Source organism: Manis pentadactyla, chromosome 4, assembly GCF_030020395.1.
Source record: "Manis pentadactyla isolate mManPen7 chromosome 4, mManPen7.hap1, whole genome shotgun sequence".
Lineage (NCBI taxonomy): Eukaryota > Metazoa > Chordata > Mammalia > Pholidota > Manidae > Manis > Manis pentadactyla.
Window position 1 is genome coordinate 148,212,207 of NC_080022.1, and position 23,077 is coordinate 148,235,283.

The following is a 23,077-nucleotide window of genomic DNA, read 5'->3' on the forward strand; positions in this document are numbered from 1 at the left end:
AGAAAAGGAGGCCAAGCGACTGCGCCAGTGTTACACAGATACTGTTGAGGCCAGGCAAGGTCAGCAACCCAGAACAGCCTCTAAATGACGCAAACCCTGCTGGAGGCGGGCAGTAAGGACGCCTCTGCGCTTGGTGGATCGCGAAGCTCGCGAACCACAGGCGGGCTCCTAAACTGGGAATCGTCCGGTTTCCAAGAGCACAGGCCCAGCCCCGCGGCTCCGCTGGCCCTGCGATTGGCTCCATGGGGCGGGGGCGGACCAGAGAGCCGAACTGACGTCATTGGCGTCAGGCAACGCGAGCGGAGCTTCCGGTTGTCAGTGGCCGGGAGGCCACTGCGTCGGGTCGTAGGTCTGAAGCCTGCCGTCGCCGGGTAGCCCTCGACCCCTCCCCGCTCCCTCTGGTGAGTTAGGGTTGGCGGCGAGGAGGGCAGCGGAAGAGCGGCGGGGCCGAGACCCGAACAGGCGGTTGGCCACCAGCCCTCATCGTGACGCCAAGCCCCTGGTTGCCTTGAAAGCCCTGCTTCAGACCCCTTACCCTTCCCAGTCCAAAGCCCGGGGCCCTGGCCCACTCCCACGCTAGCCTGCGGCCCGCACTGCCCCTGCGGGGATGACGTTACGCGCGAGGCGAGGTCCTCTGACGTCAGACGTAACTGTCCACCATCTTTGTCCCTGGCAAGTGGGTTTTGTGCACTGGCTTAGACCTGGAGGAATCGTGACGCGCGGAAACCATTAGAGCACCTCTCGGGCTGCGCTCTCAGGCAGCTGCCGCCCCGCGTTTGCCCTCGGTGAGTCCAAGACAGCTTAACTTTGGGGTATGTCCCTCACTGGGGGAAAAGGGGAACCCCAGGTTGGGCGCAGGCACGCGCGGCAGAGGAGATCCTGGGAGCGTGACCGTTGAGGCTGGAGTGAGCCGGCGGGTGTGACCGATGGGAGGAGGGGGTTTAGAAAAAGGGACTCCGCCGCTGTGGTGGGACGAGGGGCTCCCCGGATGTGGTCGCTGGGAGTTGAGGGGCACCGGGGGGGAGATGTGTTCGAAGAGTCGCGGTGGGTTAGCAGGGCCAGAGGCTAGGGGTGTGGCCGGTAGAAGCGAGAGGCCAAGGGGAGAACCTTCCTTGTTAACGTCTTGGCGTCGTTCACTGAGGGACTGGGAACGTGCCCAGCCAGCATGAGGGAAAAGGGGTTCCCCAGAGGTTGGTCGCTTGGTGGGCAATCTGCGCCCGTCTCCCGTAGTTAAAGGTTAACGGACTCCTCTTTCCCATCTGGTAATGGAGGAACATATCTGTAGAATCTTGAACACCCAGGGAAAGAAGATGAATTCCTGACACTTGGGGGAAGGGAAGAGAAACCTCCAAAACTGACCTGATGTGAGAGAGTGGGAAGTGAGGGGTGTTACATTTTAGACCTGGATTTTTTTTTTCTGGGTTTATCAGGAATGATGTAGTTTGAGAAAGGCTGTAGATTAAGCCAGAGGTAAAGAAACTGGAACTTCCTGTTACTTTCGTATTCTTTGAATCCAAAGAATTTATTCATGCTGTTTTCAGAGCTGTCTTCTATGTGAGGGGCAGGCTTTTAGTGAACTCACTTGGCTGCTTCATTATCCAGCGTAAATAGTGTTGATGCCTCATTAAACTTGGATTTTATAAAGCAGTGTTTGTTTGTTTGTTTGTTTTTATTAAGGTAACATTGATATACACTCTTAAGAAGGTTTCACAAGAAAAAACAATGTGGTTACTACATTCACCCTTATTATCGAGTCCCCCCACCCCCTTACGCCATTGCAGTCACTGTCCATCAGTGTAGTAAGATGCCACAGAGTCCCTACTTGTATTCTCTGTGCTAAACTGTCTTCCCCGTGACCCCACACACACCAGGTGCACTAATCATAATACCCCTCAATCCCCCTCTCCCTCCCTCCCCACCCCTCCCCTTTGGTAACAGCTAGTCACTTCGTGGAGTCTGTCTGCTTAAAGCAGTGTTTTTAAAATGCCAAACACTGTCCTGATAATCACTGTGGTTTAAAAGAAAACGCAGGTAGTAAGTTTAGAAAAGGCAGAATGACAAAAAAGGTGGTCTGAATGAGAAAAAATTTAAATCATTAGTTACTTTCCTGGTATACCTCAATTGCTTACCTCAGGGTACATTTATAAAGTAATAATAGAGAGCAGCGGATGAAGGAGATGCAGCTGTACAGCAAAACGTGTAACACATTCAAGTGATGACAAAGCGTGGCAGTAAAGTGAGAACTATTCGCAGGTATTTGAACAGTTTAAACTCCCAAGGAAGCAGAGAGGATAGTGTGTTCCAACTGCCTCACTGAAAGTTGGATGGTGAAAATTAATAGAAACCTAACATTCTGTGAATTAAGAGACTGAAGAAAGTCCAGTTCTTCCTTTTTTTTTTTTTTGAACATCCACATTTTAATGTATACTATTTTAGGCACTGGTTTGAACCAAGCTGAACATGTAATGAATTAAGTAGGGTATGTTCCTTTTCCTTCCTTCTTTGCTAACCTTCAGGCTTAAGTTTTCCAAAGTTTAGTGGTATTTCAGTTGAGAATTGGATGTAAAACTTAAGCTTTGCTCTTTTTTCCTTACTGTGTAATATTAAATTGCTTTGGAGTCTGTCATGTTTAAATGGAAATCAGTTATAATTTCTTATAAGCTAAACGGTAACTGAAGATACTTTTGTTTTTGCAGCATTATCGAAATAGCTGATTACCGTCTCTCACCCTTGTAATAGAAGTTTGCTGGAATGACCTTTCCGCTTTATACTTTACTCTGGCCAGTTTTTCACTACGAGCACCAGGCTGTAAATTCCATCTGTGTGTAAAAAGGGATTTAGTGGCCTCACCAACTCTAATGTAGTTGTAATTTCCCAGAGACCTATTTTAAATTAAGACCTTATTAATTTTTTTCTGGCCTTATTTTCTTTAGGGGAACTGGAAGGAGGGATTATAGGAGAGAAGAGACTTTCACAAGCTGTATTTGGTAGAAAGTAGGTTATGTTAAATGTAGATACGTAATCTGTATAGGGAGGAGGCCTTCTCTCAACTATATTCCAATGAAAGTTTTTCAAAAATATATAGATATATAATTTTTATATGAAATTCATGTAACATAAAATCAACTGTTTTGAAGTGAACAGTTGAATGGCATTTGCAACTGCCACCTCTTCTCATTTGTTTTTGTTTAGACTTTAATTTTCTTGGAGTTTCTTTTGGGCTTAAGGTAGGAACTAACTTGATAAAGTCATTATGGGTAAGCTCTATACTATTACTGTGTTACAACAGTGTGAGCTCAGAGTATGTTTCTCCCTTTAAGAGCTGGGATTCTTAATGTAGGATCTAAGATTGCTTCATAGCCTACTCTTGCTGAAATTTTTTGGGTGGCACATTATTCTCTGGTTAAGAACACTGTGCTCACAGTGTGAATAGGACAGAATACATTCCTTGACAGTGAAATTTGTTAGGGGAGGTAGTGAAATGTGTGGGTCACTAATAAAGGTAGGATTTAAGACTAGGTTAATTTAGTGTTTAACAGATTGTGGTGAAAACTGTTAAGAATTTAATGTGTGCATATGAGAGCTTTAGAATACAGAAGAGTTTTTTGTGCCTTCCAAAGAAACTGGGTGAAAAATTCCAGAGTTTTGTTTTTAAGTCTTAAGCAGCTTCTTAGTGTTGATAATCCCATGGGCCTTAGAATAGCATAGTAACATCCTGGACAGACCGTAACAGCCTAGAGTCCAGGTGGGCTCAGTAATCATTTCTGGATACTGATTTTTCTTAGTATATATAAATTCTTTCATGGTAACCAGATTTATTCGAGGTCTCTTATGTGAAGGGCACCTTTCTTCAGTTTGCTCACTTTACATTTAGTTTACATTGTGAATGGATTAAATGATGATACCATTCTTAGAAGTTTTGCTAGAAAGACATTATGATAAAGTATTGCATAAGGCAAGCCTGTACCGAGCAGGTGCCAGGGTATCTGTCCTAAATTTGGTAGTGAGTATTGTTAGTGATTGTGGTAAGGATCACGATACTCATTTTTGAGTGCAAAAGAAATGTTATTAAAATTTTAATGTATTTAGAGAAGTCAAGTACATTGGACAAAGTCTTGGAGCTTTTCAAATGAGAAAACATTGTGTCATTGTTTAGGAAGAAATGTGACCAATTGCTACTGTTTTTGTTTTAATGGTAGAGCCATGTGTCGCCTGGATTAATTCTCCTGGGAACTGGAACTGAGGAATTAAACTTGAGGCTGGGACTCATGTTCTTTTAAGTTTTAGTCCCAGTTGTGATTCTCTTTTGTCATAAATATGACAGAAAAATAGTCTCATTTTTTTTTTGCCCTGTTTTTAAGTGTAAACTGAAATTATTTATTCTTTGAGAATAGTGTTAGGCTAAGTGTAGGTTGTTGCAAATAAGAAAACAATAGTTAAAAAAAAGAATTCATGTGTAAAGCATGTTTACCTCTCTAAATGCTTTTTGGGAAAGAATACTGTTTTATTAATTTAGGCTTTATTTCTGAAAGAGTTTCCTTTCATTGAAAGTTGCCTGTAATGATGAGTAGGGTAGCAGAACTGTTTCCTCTTTTGACCTTATACTGCTTCAGAATACATGTTTTGGAATGACTCCGTTTTGAGGCAGAAAGTAAGTCATATTTTCCTGAATGTAAAGCAATGGGGAGATCTTTCAAAACAACTTTTCCCTATCTTAAATATTTGAGTCACTAACTGAAGGTGTATTTACAAAAAGGTCTAGTTTTTAGATCTTTAGGCTTTGGGGAGAAAACTGTGGATAAAATCACAAAGCCATAATAGGTTCAGATTATCACTCCATTCTATTTGGCCTTTGCCCCAATTAGCTCCTCAAGGCAAGAGTTAAATTCTTTTTATCTTTGCATCCGTTGAATCACCAGTAATGGTAATGAGTTAAATTCTTTTTATCTTTGCATTCCTTGACTCACCAGTAATGGTGATAAGAAGATACTCAGTTTTGAATACCTAAGTTCTTACAAATGTCCGTAAAATTAATCAAATGCCTTGCTGGACATAAATAACTTGGATAAAGGAATTCTTTTTTCTTGCTGTAGGTGCACATTAAAGATCCAAAACCATGACAGATTCCAAGTGCTTCACAACAAATAAGAAAGGTAAGTATACGAACCTGATCAAAGAACTTTTGAGTTCTCTTGAGATTCTTCAAAAGTTGTGGTATAAGATTGCCACGAGTGGAAAGTTCTTAACGTCTTCAAATAAGTAGACATCCACAGTCTCATTGAGGACCTTCTGCTTCTACAGAAAAGTGTATTTGAGCAAATTCCTGAAGTATAGGTTTCTAAAGATAAGACTGTGCTGTACATCATTTTGACTCAAAGCAAAGGTCCTGTTTTAGTGAAAGGAAGGGCTCCAACATGGATCCATTGAAAATTGGTAAATCTGAGAAGAGTAAGAAGCATGTCTCTTTTTATTTTTTACTTGGACATAAACATTTTATAACAAATATGATTGAAGCAGTATAAATATATAAAAAATAAAAATGGAAGTTCTTTTTCCCCTCCTTGTACCTGAGAGGAACTAGTTATGTATACTCAAATCTTTTTCTGTGTATATAAATGCATATATTAATACTTATGATTTAAACATTTTTCTATCTTTAACGAAAAAGGGGTCATGCAAACCTACATAGAAACGTGATATTTTTACATCTTTCCATGTAGATGTACCTCATTTTTGGGCTTTGTTTAATATATTCTTTGTAGTTAAAGTAGGGAAGCGTTGGAGTCAATTCCATGATTTTTAAGTCAGGCTATGGATTAATAAATTTAAATGTATTAGTTCATTCATCTTTGTAGTCAGAAATAACACATTTGTTTTTACATATGACTTTCCTAAGAAACTAAGGGTTCTTAGGAAAAGTCCAAATTCCTCATCTTTTGTAAAATTGTTCCTAAATAACAAAGTTCATTTCTAGTGCTATATACATGGCCCTCCCATCAAAAGCAGGCCGGTTTAGCCCTTCTCAGGCTGTTGTGCGCCTCAGCTGAGCTTACTTACTCCTCAGGATCAGAATTCTGTGTTTTTGTATTCAGTCCTCCTTATAGTTACTGAAGTATTCTGGGCCTGATACCAGCTAGGATTCCTCTTATTCTCCCAACAGCTTGTCTTCTCAGATATATCTTTCCTCCTCTCCCCTTGGGGGCCAAAATATGACTGCTTTTCTGCCCCAGAATTTATCTTTGTTGTTTCCCATGTAATGTGTACTGGCCTCAGCCTCCTGACTGTTGCAAGATATAACGAAGTTTGGTCTTTGGCCTTGAACACTTTGCAGAGTCTTTCTACATTGATTTATTAATTCCGTTCATTTATTCAGTAAATGTTTGTTGAGTGCCTTCTATGTGAGTCAGATTTTCTCAGCACTGTAAAATATATAGAGTTACTATTAAATACTCTAACTTCTTTTAAGTTAGAGTAGATGCGAAGGACACCTGATGACTAGATCTTGTTTTGTAAATATCATTTCCCACTGAAAGGAGTCAGGATTCTTTGGAGAAAGGACTGATTCCAGGGCAGGGTCAAGGCAAAGTACTAGGTGAACATAACATCTTGTACCAGAAGGAGGGAAGTGCCGAAAAAACGATGGGACATGTCAAGGAGCAATGCTCTTTGAAGGGGCTCCCAGTGGCTAAATTTGAGATGGTTTGATCATTTAAAAAAGTGGTCACGGTGGATTATAACTCATTGAATAATACGTACGTATACACATAAATCATCATCATAACTAATTCAGGCAGGAGTTCCTGATGAATGCTAAACCAACTAGCAGGTGAAAGTTTTTGAGGAATAGGACATTTAAATAGTCTCCAAGTTACCTTTTCACAGATTATTTACTAATTACAAAGGAAAAAATAGTAACTTTACAGCATCAAACTCGGCATTTACCACCTTAAGCAAGTATTGCATGGTATCATCACCAGTAGATAAATTAACATCATTTGTCTCTTGATGTCGTGCACTGAGAACACACCATCACTTAAGAATTATGCTGCCAAGATGCTTAACCTCAGTGTAATCATGAGGGAATACCTGTGACAAACCCAAACTGAGGGCGTTCTATAAAATGACTGGCCTGTACTTAAAAAAAAAATACTGTCATGAAACACAAAGGCTGAGGAACTGTTGCCCATTAAAGAAGACTAAAGAGATATGACAGTAAATGTATTGTATGATCCTGGGCACAGCAGGGTAGGGGTAAAATTGCTATAAAGGACATTATCAAGACCTTTGAATAAAGTAAAGATAGATGATGGTGATGTATCAATTTTAAACTTCCTGATTTTGATCATTATATTTTGGTTATGCAAGATAATTGTTCTTGGGAATTATTCACTGATGTATTTAGAGCGAAAGAGACAGGATGGCTGCAGCATACTGTTAAAGGATTCAGGGAGTAAATATGCAAATCTAAAGTATGGTAAAGCGAATGTGGCGCCAGTGTTAACAATTGGGGAATCTTGCAACTTCCCTTTAAGATTGAAATGACTTAACAGGCACATGGAAAGATGCTCCACATCCCTAATTATCAGGGAATGCAAATTAAAACCACAATGAGATACCATCTCACACCAGTTAGGATGGCCAACATAGAAAAGACTAGGAACGACAAATGCTTTCCAGAATGTGGAGAAAGGGGAACCCTCCTACACTGTTGTTGGAAATGTAAACTAGTTCAGCCATTGTGGAAAGCAGTATGGAGGTTCCTCAAAAAACTAAAAATAGAAATACCATTTGACTCCTAGGAATTTACCCTAAGAATGCAGGATCCCAGTTTCAAAAAGACAGATGCACCCCTATGTTTGTCACAGTGATGCCGGGGTTCTTGTTCACGAAGCAGAAGAATGAGCTTCACAAACAGTCAAGGTAGGAGAGCAAGGTACAGGCTCTTATTTAGATATAAAGTGAAAGGACAGAACACCCAGCTCATGCCAGGAGGGGACAAGAGAGTCCGTGGTGGTGCATTGTCTAGGGTTTGTTTGTTTTTTTGTTTGTTTATTTTGTTATCATTAATCTACAATTGCATGAAGAACATTATGTTTACTAGGGTCCACCCTTCACCAAGTCCCCCCCCACATGCCCCTTCACAGTCACTGTCCATCAGCGTAGTAAGATGCTGTAAAATAACTACTTGTCTTCTCTGTGTTGCACAGCCCTCCCTATGCCCACCCCACACTATACATGCTAATCGTAATGCCCCCTTTCTTTTTCCCCGCCCTTGTCCCTCCCTTCCCACCCAGCCTCCCCAGTCCCTTTCCCTTTGGTAACTGTTAGTCCATTCGTGGGTTCTGTGATTCAGCTGCTGTTTTTGTTCCTTCAGTTTTCCTTTTTTCTGATACTCCACATATGAGTGAAATCATTTGGTACCTGTCTTTCTCTGCCTGGCTTATTTCACTGAGCATAATACCCTCTAGCTCCATCCATGTTGTTGCAAATGGTAGGATCTGTTTTTTTCTTACAGCTGAGTAATATTCCATTGTGTATATATACCACATCTTCTTTATCCATTCATCTACTGATGGACTCTTAGGTTGCTTCCATATCTTGACTATTGTAAATAGTTCTGTGATAAACATAGGGGTGCATCTGTCTTTTTCAAACTGGAGTGCTGCATTCTTAGGGTAAATTCCTAGAAGTGGAATTCCTGGGTCAAATGGTATTTCTATTTTGAGCATTTTGAGGAACCTCCATACTGCTTTCCACAATGGTTGAACTAATTTACATTCCCACCAGCAGTGTAGGAGGGTTCCCCTTTCTCCACAACCTCACCAACATTTGTTGTTGTTTGTCTTTTCGATGATGGTGATCCTTACTGGTGTGAGGTGATACCTCATTGTGCTTTTAATTTGCATTTCTCTGATGACAAGCGATGTGGAGCATCTTTTCATGTGTCTGTTGGCCATCTGAATTTCTTCTTTAGAGAACTGTCTATTCAGCTCCTCTGCCCATTTTTAATTGGATTATTTGCTTTTTGTTTGTTGAGGTGTGTGAGCTCTTTATATATTTTGGATGTCAACCCTTTATCGGATCTGTCATTTATGAATATATTCTCCCATACTGTAGGATAACTTTTTGTTCTACTGATGGTGTCCTTTGCTGTTCAGGTTTTCAGCTTGGTATAGTCCCACTTGTTCATTTTTGCCTTTGTTTCCCTTGCCCGGGGAGATATGTTCATGAAGAAGTCACTCATGTTTATGTCCATGAGATTTTTGCCTATGTTTTTTTCTAAGAGTTTTATGGTTTCATGACTTACATTCAGGTCTTTGATCCATTTCGAGTTTACTTTTGTGTGTTGGGTTAGACAGTGATCCAGTTTCATTCTCTTACATGTAACTGTCCAGTTTTGCCAGCACCATCTGTTGAAGAGACTGTCATTTCCCCATTGTATGTCCATGGCTCCTTTATCATATATTAATTGGCAATTATGTTTGCGTTGATGTTTGGAGTCTATTCTGTTCCATTGGTCTGTGGCTCTGTTCTTGTGAATTGTCTTGATTACTGTGGCTTTGTAGTAGAGCTTGAAGTTGGGGGGCAAGATCCCCCCAACTTTATTCTTCCTTCTCAGGATTGCTTTGGCTATTCGGGGTCTTTGGTGGTTCCGTATGAATTTTTGAACTATTTGTTCCAGTTCATTGAAGAATGCTGTTGGTAGTTTGATAGGGATTGCATCGAATCTGTATATTGCTTTGGGCAGGATGGTCATTTTGACGATACTAATTCTTCCTAGCCAGGAGCATGGGGTGAGTTTCCATTTGTTAGTGTCCTCTTTAATTTCTCTTAAGAGTGTCTTGTAGTTTTCAGGGTATAGGTCTTTCACTTCCTTGGTTAGGTTTATTCCTAGGTATTTTACTCTTTTTGATGCTATTGTGAATGGAATTGTTTTCCTGATTTCTCTTTCTATTAGTTCATTGTTAGTGTATAGGAAAGCCACAGATTTCTGTGTGTTAATTTTTTATCCTGCAACTTTGCTGAATTCCGATTTTAGTTCTAGTAGTTTTGGAGTGGAGTCTTTAGGGTTTTTTATGTACAATATCATGTCATCTGCAAATAGTGACAGTTTGACTTCTTCTTTACCGATCTGAATTCCTTGTATTTCTTTGTTTTGTCTAATTGCCGTGGCTAGGACCTCCAGTACTATGTTGAATAACAGTGGGGAGAGTGGGCATCCCTGTCTTGTTCCCTATCTCAGAGGAAAAGCTTTCAGCCCCTCGCTGTTCAGTATGATGTTAGCTGTGGGTTTATCATAGATGGCCTTTATTATGTTGAGGTACTTGCCCTCTATGCCCATTGTGTTGAGAGCTTTTATCATGAATGGATGTTGAATTTTGTCATGCTTTTTCAGCATCTATGAAGATGATCATGTGGTTTTTGTCCTTCTTTTTATTGATGTGGTGGATGATGTTGATGGATTTTTTAATGTTGTACCATCCTTGCATCCCTGGGATGAATCCCACTTGGTCATGGTGTATGATCCTTTTGATGTATTTTTGAATTCGGTTTGCTAATATTTTGTTGAGTATTTTTGCATCTATGTTCATCAGGGATATTGGTCTGTAGTTTTCTTTTTTGGTGGGGTCTTTGCCTGGTTTTGGTATTAGGGTGATATTAGCTTCATAGAGTGAGTTTGGGAGTATTCCCTCCTCTTCTATTTTTGGAAAACTTTAAGGAGAATGGTTGTTACGTCTTCTCTGTATGTCTGATAAAGTTCCAAGGTGAATCCATTTGGCCCGGGAGTTTTGTTCCTGGATAGTTTTTTGATTACCACTTCAATTTCGTTGCTGGTAATTGGTCTGTTTAGATTTTCTGTTTCTTTCTGGGTCAATCTTGGAAGGTTGTATTTTTCTAGGAAGTTGCCCATTTCTCCTACGTTTTCCAGCTTGTTAGCATATAGGTTTTCATAGTATTCTCTAATAATTCTTTGTATTTCTGTGGGGTCCGTCGTGATTTTTCCTTTCTCGTTTCTGATTCTATTGATGTGTGTTGATTCTCTTTTTCTCTTAATAAGTCTGGCTAGAGGCTTATCTATTTTGTTTATTTTCTCAAAGAACCAGCTCTTGTTTTCATTGATTTTTTTCTATTGTTTTATTCTTCTCAATTTTATTTATTTTTTCTCTGATCTTTATTATGTCCCTCCTTCTGCTGACCTTAGGCCTCATTTGTTCTTCTTTTTCCAATTTCGGTAATTGTAACATTAGACTATTCATTTGGGATTGTTCTTCCTTCTTTAAATATGCCTGGATTGGTATATACTTTCCTCTTAAGACTGCTTTTGCTGCGTCCCACAGAAGTTGGGGCTTTGTGTTGTTGTCGTCATTTGTTTCCATATATTGCTTGATCTGTATTTTAATTTGGTCATTGATCCATTGATTATTTAGGAGCATGTTGTTAAGCCTCCATGTGTTTGTGAGCCTTTTTGCTTTCTTTGTACAATTTATTTCCAGTTTTATACCTTTGTGGTCTGAAAAGTTGGTTGTTAGGATTTTAATCTTTTGGAATTTACGGAGGCTCTTTTCATGGCCGAGTATGTGGTCTATTCTGGAGAATGTTCCATGTGCACTTGAGAAGAATGTGTATCCTGTTGCTTTTGGATGTAGAGTTCTATAGATGTCTATTAGGTCCATCTGTTCTAGTGTGTTGTTCAGTGCCTCTGTGTCATTACTTATTTTCTATCTGGTGGATCTGTCCTTTGGAGTGAGTGGTGTGTTGAAGTCTCCCAAAATGAATGCATTGTATTCTATTTCCTCCTTTATTTCTGTTAGTATTTGTTTCACATATGTTGGTGCTCCTGTATTGGGTGCATATATGTTTATAATGGTTATATTCTCTTGTTGGACTGAGCCCTTTATCATTATGTAATGTCCTTCTTTATCTCTTGTTACTTTGTTTGTTTTGAAGTCTATTTTGTCTGATAGCAGTATTGCAACACCTGCTTTTTTCTCGCTGTTGTTTGCATGAAATATCTTTTTCCCTCCCTTGACTTTTAATCTGTGCATGTCTTTGGGTTTGAGGTGAGTCTCTTGTAAGCAGCATATAGTTGGGTCTTGCTTTTTTATCCATTCTATTACTCTGTGTCTTTTGATTGTTGCATTCAGTCCATTTACATTTAGGTGATTATTGAAAGATATATACTTATTGCCATTGCAGGCTTTAGATTCGTGGTTACCAAAGTTTCAAGGTTAGCTTCTTTACTACCTTACTGTCTAACTTAACTCACTTATTGAGCTTTTATAAACACTGTCTGGTGATTCTTTATTTCTCTCCCTTATTATTCCTCCTCCTCCATTCTTTATATGTTGGTTGTTTTATTCTGTGCTCTTTTGTGTTTCCTTTACCTGCGTTTGTGGATAGTTGATTTTATTTTTTGCCTTTAGTTAATATTTGGCTGGTCTGCTTTCTTTGCTGTGATTTTATTTTCTCTGGTGATATCTATTTAGTCTTAGGAGTGCTCCCACCTAGAGCAGTCCCTCTAAAATACCCTGTAGGGGTGGTTTGTGGGAGGCAAATTCCCTCAAGTTTTGCTTGTCTGGGAATTGTTTAATCCCTCCTTCATATTTAAATAATTGTGCTGAATACAGTATCCTTGGTTCAAGGCCCTTCTCTTTCATTGCATTAAATATATCATGCCATTCTCTTCTGGCCTGTACGGTTTCTGTTGAGAAGTCTGATGATAGCCTGATGGGTTTTCCTTTGTAGGTGACCTTTTTTCTCTCTCTTTCTGCATTTAATACTCTGTCCTTGTCTTTGATCTTTGCCATTGTAATTATTGTGTGTGTTGGTGTTGTCCTCCTTGGGTCCCTTGTGTTGTGAGATTTGCGGGCTTCCATAGTCTGAGCAACTATTTCCTCCCCCTGTTTGGGGAAGTTTTCAGTAATTATTTCTTCAAAGACATTTTCTATCCCTTTTTCTCTTCTTTTTCTGGTACCCCTATAATGTGGATATTGTTCCTTTTGGATTAGTCACACAGTTCTCTTAATATTCTTTCATTCCTGGAGATCCTTTTATCTCTCTCTGCATCAGCTTCTGTATTCCATTAATGTCCTCTTGCATCTCATCCAGTCTGCTCTTAAGTCCTTCCAGAGATTTTTTTTTATTTCTGTATTTCTCCCTCCTAACTTGATCCTTTAGCTCTTGCATATTTCTGTGCAGGTCAATCAGCATGGTTATGAGCTTTGTTTTGAATTCTTTTTCAGGGAGATTGGTTATATCTGTCTCCCCAGGTCCTGTCTCAGATGTTTTGTGTTTAATTTTTGACTGGACCATATTCTTCTGCCTTTTCATGGCGATAGAGGTAGTTGCAGGCTGGTGGCGCTTGTGTCAGCTGGAAGAACAAAGACCCTTCCTTCTCTATGGTTGTCCTGCTCCTCTCCGCTGCTTGTGTTGTTGGCCCGCACACCAGGAGCAGTCTCCGGGTACCCCAGATGCCTGCAGGGAGTGGCAGGTGCACCATGTGTTCTCCTGCAAGAATGGCGCTCTTTCATGCCCTGCCCTGGCTTCCTCTGCCTGCGCCATGCAGCTGTGTGCCAGTCGCGGCCTCTTGGTCTGGCCTGCGCATTGGGAGGAGACACTGGGTCGCTGCTGTGGCCGTGGCCGCTCTCAGGCTGCTGGGCCACTGTGGTAGGCCTGCGCCATGGGGGAATGAAGGGCAGGGTATTTATCGCCATGAGGGTGTTTCAGAGGTGTGCTGCCTCCCAAGGTTGCTGGGAGGCTTGAAGCACCTCAGAATTCCCAGACTGCTGGGCTGAGTGTGCCGGGACGCTTATGTCCAGCTTTGAGGCCCCTGTCTCTTTAAGACTTTCAAAAAGCACTCGCTTTTCTTTTGTCCCAGGGGATCCAGCTGTGGGTACCCAATAACAGATTTTAGTTTTCCGTTTCCCTAATATCCAGCACACCATACAATGTGTGTCTGCACTCCCGGTGTGGAGTACTAGGGCTGGTTATTTAGCAGTCCTGTGCTCCCACTCCCTCCCCACTCTGAGTCCTTTCCTCCTCCTGGTGAGCTGGGGTTGGGGCACTGCTTGTGTCCCGCCGGGTCATGACTTGTATCTTACCCCCTTCATGAGATACTGAGTTCTCGCAGATGTAGATGTAGCCTGACTGTTGTACTGTATCCTCTGGTCTCTCTTTTAGGCATAGTTGTATTTGTTGTATTTTCAAAAATATATATGATTTTGGGAGGAGATTTCCACTGCCCTACTCACGCCTCCATCTTGGCTACTCAGGTCCCCCTTATTTTTTTTTAATAAAATGTTTAAGTAGTAGGTAGACATAGTAAGATTACAGTTTCCAATAGAAAGCTTTTTAACACAGTTTACGTTTTCATAAAAGATTATCTATTTTTTTAAATCTTGTGATGTAAAATAAAGATGGAAAGTAGAATTTAGTGCAATAGGAAGGCAGGTGTAGGCGCTCAGGTCTGTGCCTATAGACTTGGTATTGATCCGAGCTAGACAAGAGTGACAAAACAGCCATGGGTGCAGTAGATTTCTCTCGAAGCTGGGGGCTGAGGTTCTAAGCCTCACCTCTGTTGACCCCCAATTTCTCATCTGAGGGCCCCCCTGTGACTGTGCTTGTCTTAGGTTGTTCCTTCCTTGAGTAATCTTTCCCATCTCTGGCTAACCAGCCATCTTCCAGAGCTATACAGGGAGATGTAAAGTTGGTAAGTGAGAGAAAAGCAATATTGTTTGAAAAGGTTAGCTTTTTACTTTGCAGATTTATGCCCCATGGCTTCTATGCCCAGCACTTGTCTTGAGGTATCTTTACCAGCCGGAAGGATTATGATACATGGTAATTTCAAGTATGCCCAGCACTTGTCTTGAGGTATCTTTACCAGCCAGAAGGATTATGATACATGGTAATTTCAAGTATGAGGCACAAATTCTAGTAAAGGGCTGTATTAAGGAAGGAAAAAGAAAAGCTGTAGAAGTAGCAAAGGAAGAAAATATGAGAAGACTCATTATTTCTTTGACATAATTTCTTGTAGAGTAACGTAAGCATGTATAGGTTTAAACAAACTCCGAATTAAATTACGTACACATGTTAACAGAACAGGAATACAGATACATAACAAAAGCAGACCTACAATTACAGGCCATATCCAGTGAAACCAAGAAAAGCAGTTAGGTAACCCAGGCATTTGTGAAAATTAATTAATTAATAATATATTGAATATTGTCTAATTGATTTTGAAAAGTTTGAGAAAAATCAGACAAAACAACACATTCTTGGAAACTGTTCACATCCCATTATGTTCTTTTAACAGCAGATAGTCTATAGTAGCCTGATTTTGAGGCACCGCAACTTGCACTTCTAGCTCTTGATTGAGTTCAGATAACATAGAAGCAGTCAAATTTGTTGTCTTACTCTACGCACAGGTCAGCTTAGGTATCTCTTTTTGCATTCCACCGACAAGTCCAGGTACTGGCAGGATGAATACAGCTGCAACTGCAACAGAGGTGGGATCTGAAAGTTTCAAGTTGTTGTCAAAATCAGATGGCAGATCTTGGAGAAATCTTTCATGATGATTTCCGGGATAATCTATTAGAGCAGGAAGGGTGCTTCCCATGCCACATATACTTTGATAAGTGAAGAGAGGGGAATTAAATTAGTTCAACCATTGTGGAAAGCAGTATGCAGGTTCCTCAAAAAGCTCAAAATAGACATATCATTTGACCCAGGAATCCCACTCCTAGGAATTTACCCTAAGAGCGCAGTAGCCCAATTTGAAAATGACAGATGCACCCCTATGTTTATTGCAGCACTATTTACAATAGCCAAGAAATGGAAGCAACCTAAGTGTCCATCAGTAGATGAATGGATAAAGAAGAGGTGGTACATATACACAATGGAATATTATTCAGCCATTAAGAGAAAACAAATCCTACCATTTGCAACAACATGGATGGAGCTGGAGGACATTATGCTCAGTGAAAAAAGCCATGTGGAGAAAGACAAGTACCAAATGATTTCACTCATATGTGGAATATAAGAACAAAGGAAAAACTGAAGGAACAAAACAGCAGCAGAATCACAGAACCCAAGAAAGGACTAACAGTTACCAAAGGGAAAGGGACTGGGGAGGCTGGGTGGGAAGGGCAAGATAAGTAGGGGGAAGAAGAAAGGGGGCCTTATGATTAGCATGTATAATGGGGGGGGCCCGGGGAGGGCTGTGCAACACAGAAGACAAGTAGTGATTTTACAACATCTTACTACACTGATGGACAGTGACTAATGGGGTATGTGGAGGGGACTTGGTGAAGGGGGCAGTCTAGTAAAAATAATGTTCCTCATGTAATTGTAGATTAATGATACCAAAATTAAAACACACACACACACACACACACACAGAAACAGCAGGTATAAAAAGACATATCCTGACCTCCCAGAATCATTTTAAACACACTTAAAAAACAGACCTCCCCTCTTCTTCCCGAAATCAGGAGATAACATTTGTGTTTGAAAGATGTCCTTCCTATATCCATTCGCAGAGAAGGAGAGTCAAAGCCCAGAGAATTGTGTACAAACACACTGTAACTCGGGGGTGGGTGTGGGGGAAATCTTGGGGGAAAATACTGTTGAAACCAAAATCAGTCAAAGGGAGAATTAAAATGGGAGAAACTTGTTTATTTCTTTTTCTTTTTTCTTTTTTTTAGCAGTGTTCAAATATAATTAATATTTATATTTCAAATACAATTTTTGTGCCAAGTATAAATTAAATGTTTTAAAGCATACCCATTAAAAGTAATGGAGTATGAATACTTCTGAATCTGAGGATTTTGTGTCCACATTCATGAGGAATATTGGCCTGTAGTTTTCTAAGTATCTTTGTCTAGCTTTTATCAGAATGATAGTGACCTCAAAATGACTTGAAATATTTCTTTTTTTCTCTGTTTTTGGGAATAGTCTGAAATATTGGTATTATTTCTTCTTGAAATGTTTGACAGAATTCACCAGTGAAACCATCTAGGTCTGGCCTTGTCTGAGATATTTAATTACTAATTAAATTTGTTATATTTTCTATTCCTTCTTGAGTCAATTTGGCAATTTGTGTCTTTCCATCAGTCTATCCATTTCATCTAAATTGTCTAATTTCTTGTCATAAAGTTCTTTAAAATATTTGCTTATAGTCTTTTTAATTCCCATAGGGGCTGGTGATGAGTCCTTTCATTCATGATTTTCTGCCTTCCTTTGTTGGCCAATCTAGCTAAAAGTTTTTCTATTCTATTTTCCTTTTCAAAGAACCAACTTTTACTTTCACTGTTATTTTTGTTTTCTCTTTAACTCATTTCCATTCTTACCTTTACTGTTTCCTTCCTTCAGTGTGCCTTGACTTTATTTTGCTTTTCTTTTCCTAGATTTTTAAGGTGAAAACATACTGTTGGAGATCTTTCTTCTTTTCTAATTAGGCATTTAAAGCTCCATAGTTCCCTCTGGCTTTAGTTACATCCCATAAATTTTGATACATTGTTTTCTTTTTCGCTCAGTTCAAAATACTTCCTAATTTCCTTCTGATTTCTTTTTGATCTAGAGACTATTTAGAAGTTTGTAGTTTAATTTTCAAATATTTACAGATTTACCAAAATCCTTTGTTGTTGATTTCTATTGATTGTATTACAAGAAAAGGACATACTTTGTATGATTTCAGTATTTTTATTTAAATTGAGAATTATTTTATATAATCTAGCATGAGGTCTGTCCTGGAAAATGTTCCAGATGTGCCTGAAAATAATGTGGATTCTGCTATTGTCAGGGGAAGTGTTGTATAGATGTGTTAGGTCTCACTGGTTTATGGTTTTTCAGTTCCTGTATATACTTGTTCATTTTCTAGCTGTTCTGTTGAGAGTAGGTTGAAGTCCAACTATTATCACTGAATTGTCTATTTCTCTCTTCCATTCTGTCAGTTTTTATTGCATGTATATGGAGTTTTTGTTATGTTTATAATTGTTTTATCATCCTGGTCAACTAACCCTTTTATTATTATAAAATGCTCCCCTTTTCTCTAATAACAATTTTTGTCTTCAAATCAAATACCTAATATTAATATAGCCACTCCCCAGTTCTGTCTTGGTTACTGTTTGCATGGTTTATCTTTTTTCATCATTTTACTTTCCTCTTTCTGTGTCCCTGAATCTAAAGTGTGTATGATCTTGAATCTTGACTTTGTCATTTAGTGTATGACCATGGCAAAGTACATTCATTTTTCTGAATATCAGTTTCTTCACCTTTTCTGACAGATACTGATCATAAATTCCAACAACAGCTGTTCTTAAAAGACCTTTGGTTTGGTTACTTTGATGTTTTCCATTTTTCTGATGACTTAATAAAACCTGTAGTTGCTGTTGGGCTGTAACTCGGTAACCTTCCACTGTCATCCAGAAGAAGAGATGTGCTTGAACTCCAGTCTGCTGTATGTAATCCATAAAAAATTGTAGTGCAACATTGTCTATAAGAATGTTGTCCAGGGGGACTGTGCAAGGTTTCCCAAAGTTCGCTTCCAGTTTCACAGTATTTATTTCCTTCACTGACTGCAACTACCGTATTCTTGAATCACATACTTACTTTACAAATAATAAGCTATTTATTTCATTTTTGATAGTGTTATTTTCACCAGCTGTGTCTAGAGATCAAAGATACTTTAATTCTTCTGCTGCCTTATCTAACTGCTTCTAGTTCTCCAGTATTCTCACTCAATTTAGTAATGTGCATAAAGGCCTCATACTTGCAATTAGAATCATGTATCATCCATATGATATATTGATTAATATAATCAGGATCACTAAGTTGATTTATTAATGGAAGAAGAGTTCCTTGTGCAAGGATTTCCCTGACAAAGTATCACATGATCTTGTTCTGGAAATCTCCAGGAGGTAGCAATAAATATAGTTAAGACCTCACACAAATCCCTTAGGAATCCTTCATTTTCGGGAGAGGTGCACACTAGATCATGGCAAATGCCCTTCTCCATTTCAACATCAACTTCAAAGAAGGTATCTACGAGATCTCCTGCTGTGCCTTTTACTTGATCATCCTTCTCTTATTTTCTGTTGAGCCTGTCTGAATACTTGTAGGAATGTGCCAAAATCATCTGCAATGCGTCTGGTAAAATAAGGCTGCCAGTCTGTTTCTTTTGACCTATTGATTTATTGATTCCTCTTGCAGGGTCAGAGCCTTGTTAACAGGTGCTTGGAGATGGCCACATGAGGCGTGTACAAACAGTTGCTTCTTTACTCCTTAAAGTTCTGGTAGCAAATTAAACGAGTGCATTTTGAAGAGTCTAATTTCAAGAAGAAAAGATTCATCATCACTTGGTGTATAATACCAGTACTGGACATAATCCCTCAAGGAAAACTGGATAACTTGCTGAAGAGGCTCAACAATTGTACTGGCACCCATCCATCTTCTATCAGTGTTTATAGTCCTGGCTTCCTGTTTCATTTCTTCTAAGCACTTAGGAATCCCAGTTGATGTTGGAGGAAGAAGTGTTCACACTGCACTAGGTACTTCTCTGAGTTTGTTTTCCCAAATAGGAGAGTAACCACAAAACCCCCACCCACAAAGCAGAGGATATAAAATGCCAAATAAACTATTACAAAGGGTCCAAAGGTTATAAGAGAAAGGACAATGCCAAAACTTCCTCACCCCCATATGGATAGACTGGGCTCTGTTAACATTATTACTCCTGGGGAAGTGAGCTCCTCCCAACCTCGCCGCATGGCAACAGCTGTAGGAGCAGCCAAAACTGCCTGAGCCGCCGCCGAAGGCCAGAACAGCTCCTGCAGCCCTCTCCTGGGCGGCGGCTTTACTCATCTTCGCTGGCTTCCTCCTGGCCTGGCTGCTCGCAGTGGATGCGCCACCATCTTGAAAGAGCGACATCTGCATCTCCCTGCAATTGGCAGGTGCTGGAGCCGCCATCGTCTCTTGACCGTCTCCACATTGCCTGCACTCAGCGAAGCCTAGGCGGGCAACCAGAGGCAACTGTAGGCGGGCAACCAGAGGCAACTGTGGCCTCAGCCAACCTCCTCGGCAGGTTCTGCAGTTAAAAGTAAGTACCAGCTCCAAAGGTTGGAATGTGATATTGTACGATGTTGGATACTGAGCACTCTGCTGACATAGAGTGAAAATGGAAGCACAAAGGTTAAAGAATTAAATAACGGAGCTAAAAAAGTGAATAAGAAAGATTAAAAGCAATTATAAGTAAAAGACTGGAGAAGGGAGAACAATATTAAGAAGGAAAAGGAAGACAAGGAATAGTTAACAAAAGATAAAAACAGAAAATCAGTCAACACAGGGTATGGAAATGAGGGGCCAGGAAGACCTTGAGGAAAATGCTGCCAGGTCAGGCAGGATGCAGAGAACAAATGAAGAGAGGCGGTTCTTACAAGATCGTGAAGGTGCCATTGTGAGCGTTGGGCTCTGGCACGGGCACACTCTGGAGCTTCTGCTCTGGGCTGAGACCAACGCACGCCAGCGTCTCATCTGTGCAGCTACAGAGCTCACATATGTTGTTTGTGGTGGTGTTCACCACTGAATTCTGAGTCAGTGATGGAAAACCTGTCTCAGACGGCTCTGGCTGCTGAGGTCCGGAAACGTCCAGGTCCCCAGGTGCAGCTGTGACCTGAGTCAGGTTTGGACGCTGACTGGGAACCTGCCCGGGATGTGGAAGTGTCCCCTGAGGGTGCGCTGAAGATGGAGCTGGGACTTCCTCCTGGACTGGAGGCTCAGCCTCTTCAGGAGTGAAGGAAGGCTCAGCCAGGGCCGCCTGCAGGTCTTTGTAGTTCTCATCCATCTCTGGGGGCTCTGGAGGCTGATCCTGGGAATCCACCTGGGGAGAAAAAGATTCAGCCTCCTCAACTTTATGTCCCTGATGAATGGGGCCACTTTTCTGGGAGAAAGCTTCAACTTCCTCAGGGGCCTCTGGAGGTTGATGTGAGCCACCCAGAATTTCATGTGTCACATGGGGGCTCTTGAGGCTGAGAGGAAGCCTCCTGCTGAAATGGGAGTGGTTCTAGCTCTTCAGGGGACTCGGGATGCTGATGCTGGGAATCCACCTAGGGAGAAAAAGATTCAGCCTCCTCAACTTTCTGTCCACGATGAATGGGGATGCTTTTCTGGGGAGAAAGGAAGCTTCAACTTCCTCAGGGGCCTCTGGATGTTTGGGCTCTCTGTTCCCTCGTGATGCTTTTCTTTCTCACTTCTCTTGAGTTGCCTTTTCTGTGTGCCCTTTGGGCCCTTGATGACCACCTTCATACTCTGCAGCCTCTTCACTACACTGTGAGTCTCTGGTGGGTTGTTTTCCTGTAATTGGGCAGTGTCCAGTTTTGTTGCAAAGGTTTGGTATTTTAATTTGTGACCCTGAAGTTTGGAATGTAGAAGCATGACAGTTTTTGCCTTCTTTTTAACCTTATCAATTTTTTCTTGAATTACCTCATCTAAGAAATCTTCTGGAACAGAGTTTTCCCCATTTATTTTTATCAGTTGAAATGCTGGATCCAAGTGGAAGAGAAGTGTTCTCTGTGTTGTTTTGCAAATGCCCCACAGGCTCATCTCCTCCTTGTAAGTTTGAAAGAAGTTGTTTAATGAATTGTAATCATGCTGATTTTGCACCTTCCAGATATCCAGAGAAATAAGATGTTATGTAGCTAAGTGCACTTTCCTTGCTAAAGTCTCCTTGCTTGTTTTTGAAGGCTGACAAACTGATGGCATTTTTGTCTGAGGCTGCCTCCCTCCTCTGGCTCCATAGCCCAGTGCTGATGCCCTTCTTCCGGGATTGTAATACCTTCATTAATGACTCTTCTGTATCCCCTATAGGTGTTTCATCATTTACGGCAAAGAAGAGACTGCTTTTGATAGTGAAAGACTGATGAGACAGCTTTTTGTCAGTCTGCAGCCATATATACCAGTCAATTAGGAATTAGCAAACACTTGAGTGCCATTGAAGAGAAAAATAAACCCAAACTTAAACCTATGATTGGCACCAACAAAAGGAGAGGAAGAGGTCTTTTCAAAAAGTGACTTCCTGCTAGGAACACTCCATATTGCAAAATACAGTACTACGTGCAGGACTATTCTATTGGTCCCCAAGGGCCAAGTGTCCAGCACAAGAAAAGCCAAGGCTAGAAGACAAATATTCCCCAGCCTCAGCTAGATTTTCTGCAGATCTGACTGCGACTCCTCACGTTCACATACCCCATCCTCTCCTGCTTTAGATGCAAAGGAAGTGTGCAGCTTCCTCTCTCCACCTCTTCAGTGCAGTTTATGCTCTTGCTACCATCACAGATGAACCACACCACAGCCCACTGCAAACAGGTTCCCTTCTGGACATGCCCTTCTTACTGCTCTGCTTGGGCCCTGCTTCAATACATCCCAGCCCCATAACAGAAGGCTCTACACAGGAAACTAACAAACAAAAGCACCACATCCACTCTTTCTCTTTGCTTAAATTTGAGCAGGGATCTGAGGTGTGGGTTAAGAGAGCTGCCGGGTTATGTCATTATGGAATGTTCAATAAGTCAGTGGAATAATACTTGAGGTCTTCAAATGCACAAGGGAAAAAGCAAAAATTTTCAGATGCCTGCTTTGCTTTCACTTGATTTCATTTCATTTCTAATATTGCCAGCTTTCCTGGCATCCCGACGTGGGCTGATTTAATACGGGCAGGAGCAGATGGAAGGAAATTAGATGGGAACTCAAATAGGATCTTACTAGAGCTATGGCAACAACTGAAATTAGAGCAGGAGTTCCAGCCTTAAGACCAAAGAGGCAGAGGTCAGAGACAGAGCCACAAGTCCGACCTGTGTGTTTGCAAGACTTCCTTCTGGAGAGTGAGCCAATCTCACTCAAGCCCACACAGGAAGATGATTGGGGAACACAGTTTGACTGAGGGGAAGGTCGAGGTATCTGCCCTGAGGGACCAGGGGGGCACTGGAGGCCACATGTTGGAATAGCTATCCATTTGTCCCCAGTGAACATACAACGTGTCCTGGCTCTGGTGGACACAGGCTGAATGTTCACTGATTCATGGTAACCC

At 40.9% G+C, this 23,077-nt stretch overlaps 1 long non-coding RNA gene and 1 pseudogene across 1 annotated transcript; one reads left to right on the forward strand and one right to left on the reverse strand.

Moving 5' to 3' along the window:
- The first annotated feature begins 282 nt into the window (after positions 1-282).
- On the forward strand, positions 283-16,171 carry LOC130683486 (uncharacterized). The gene is made up of 3 exons (XR_008997253.1): positions 283-785; positions 5,094-5,153; positions 15,810-16,171. It is a non-coding gene; the product is annotated as an uncharacterized LOC130683486 (long non-coding RNA).
- Positions 16,172-17,671: 1,500 nt separating this feature from the next.
- On the reverse strand, positions 17,672-19,962 carry LOC130683246 (sorting nexin-13-like; annotated as a pseudogene).
- Positions 19,963-23,077: the final 3,115 nt, after the last annotated feature.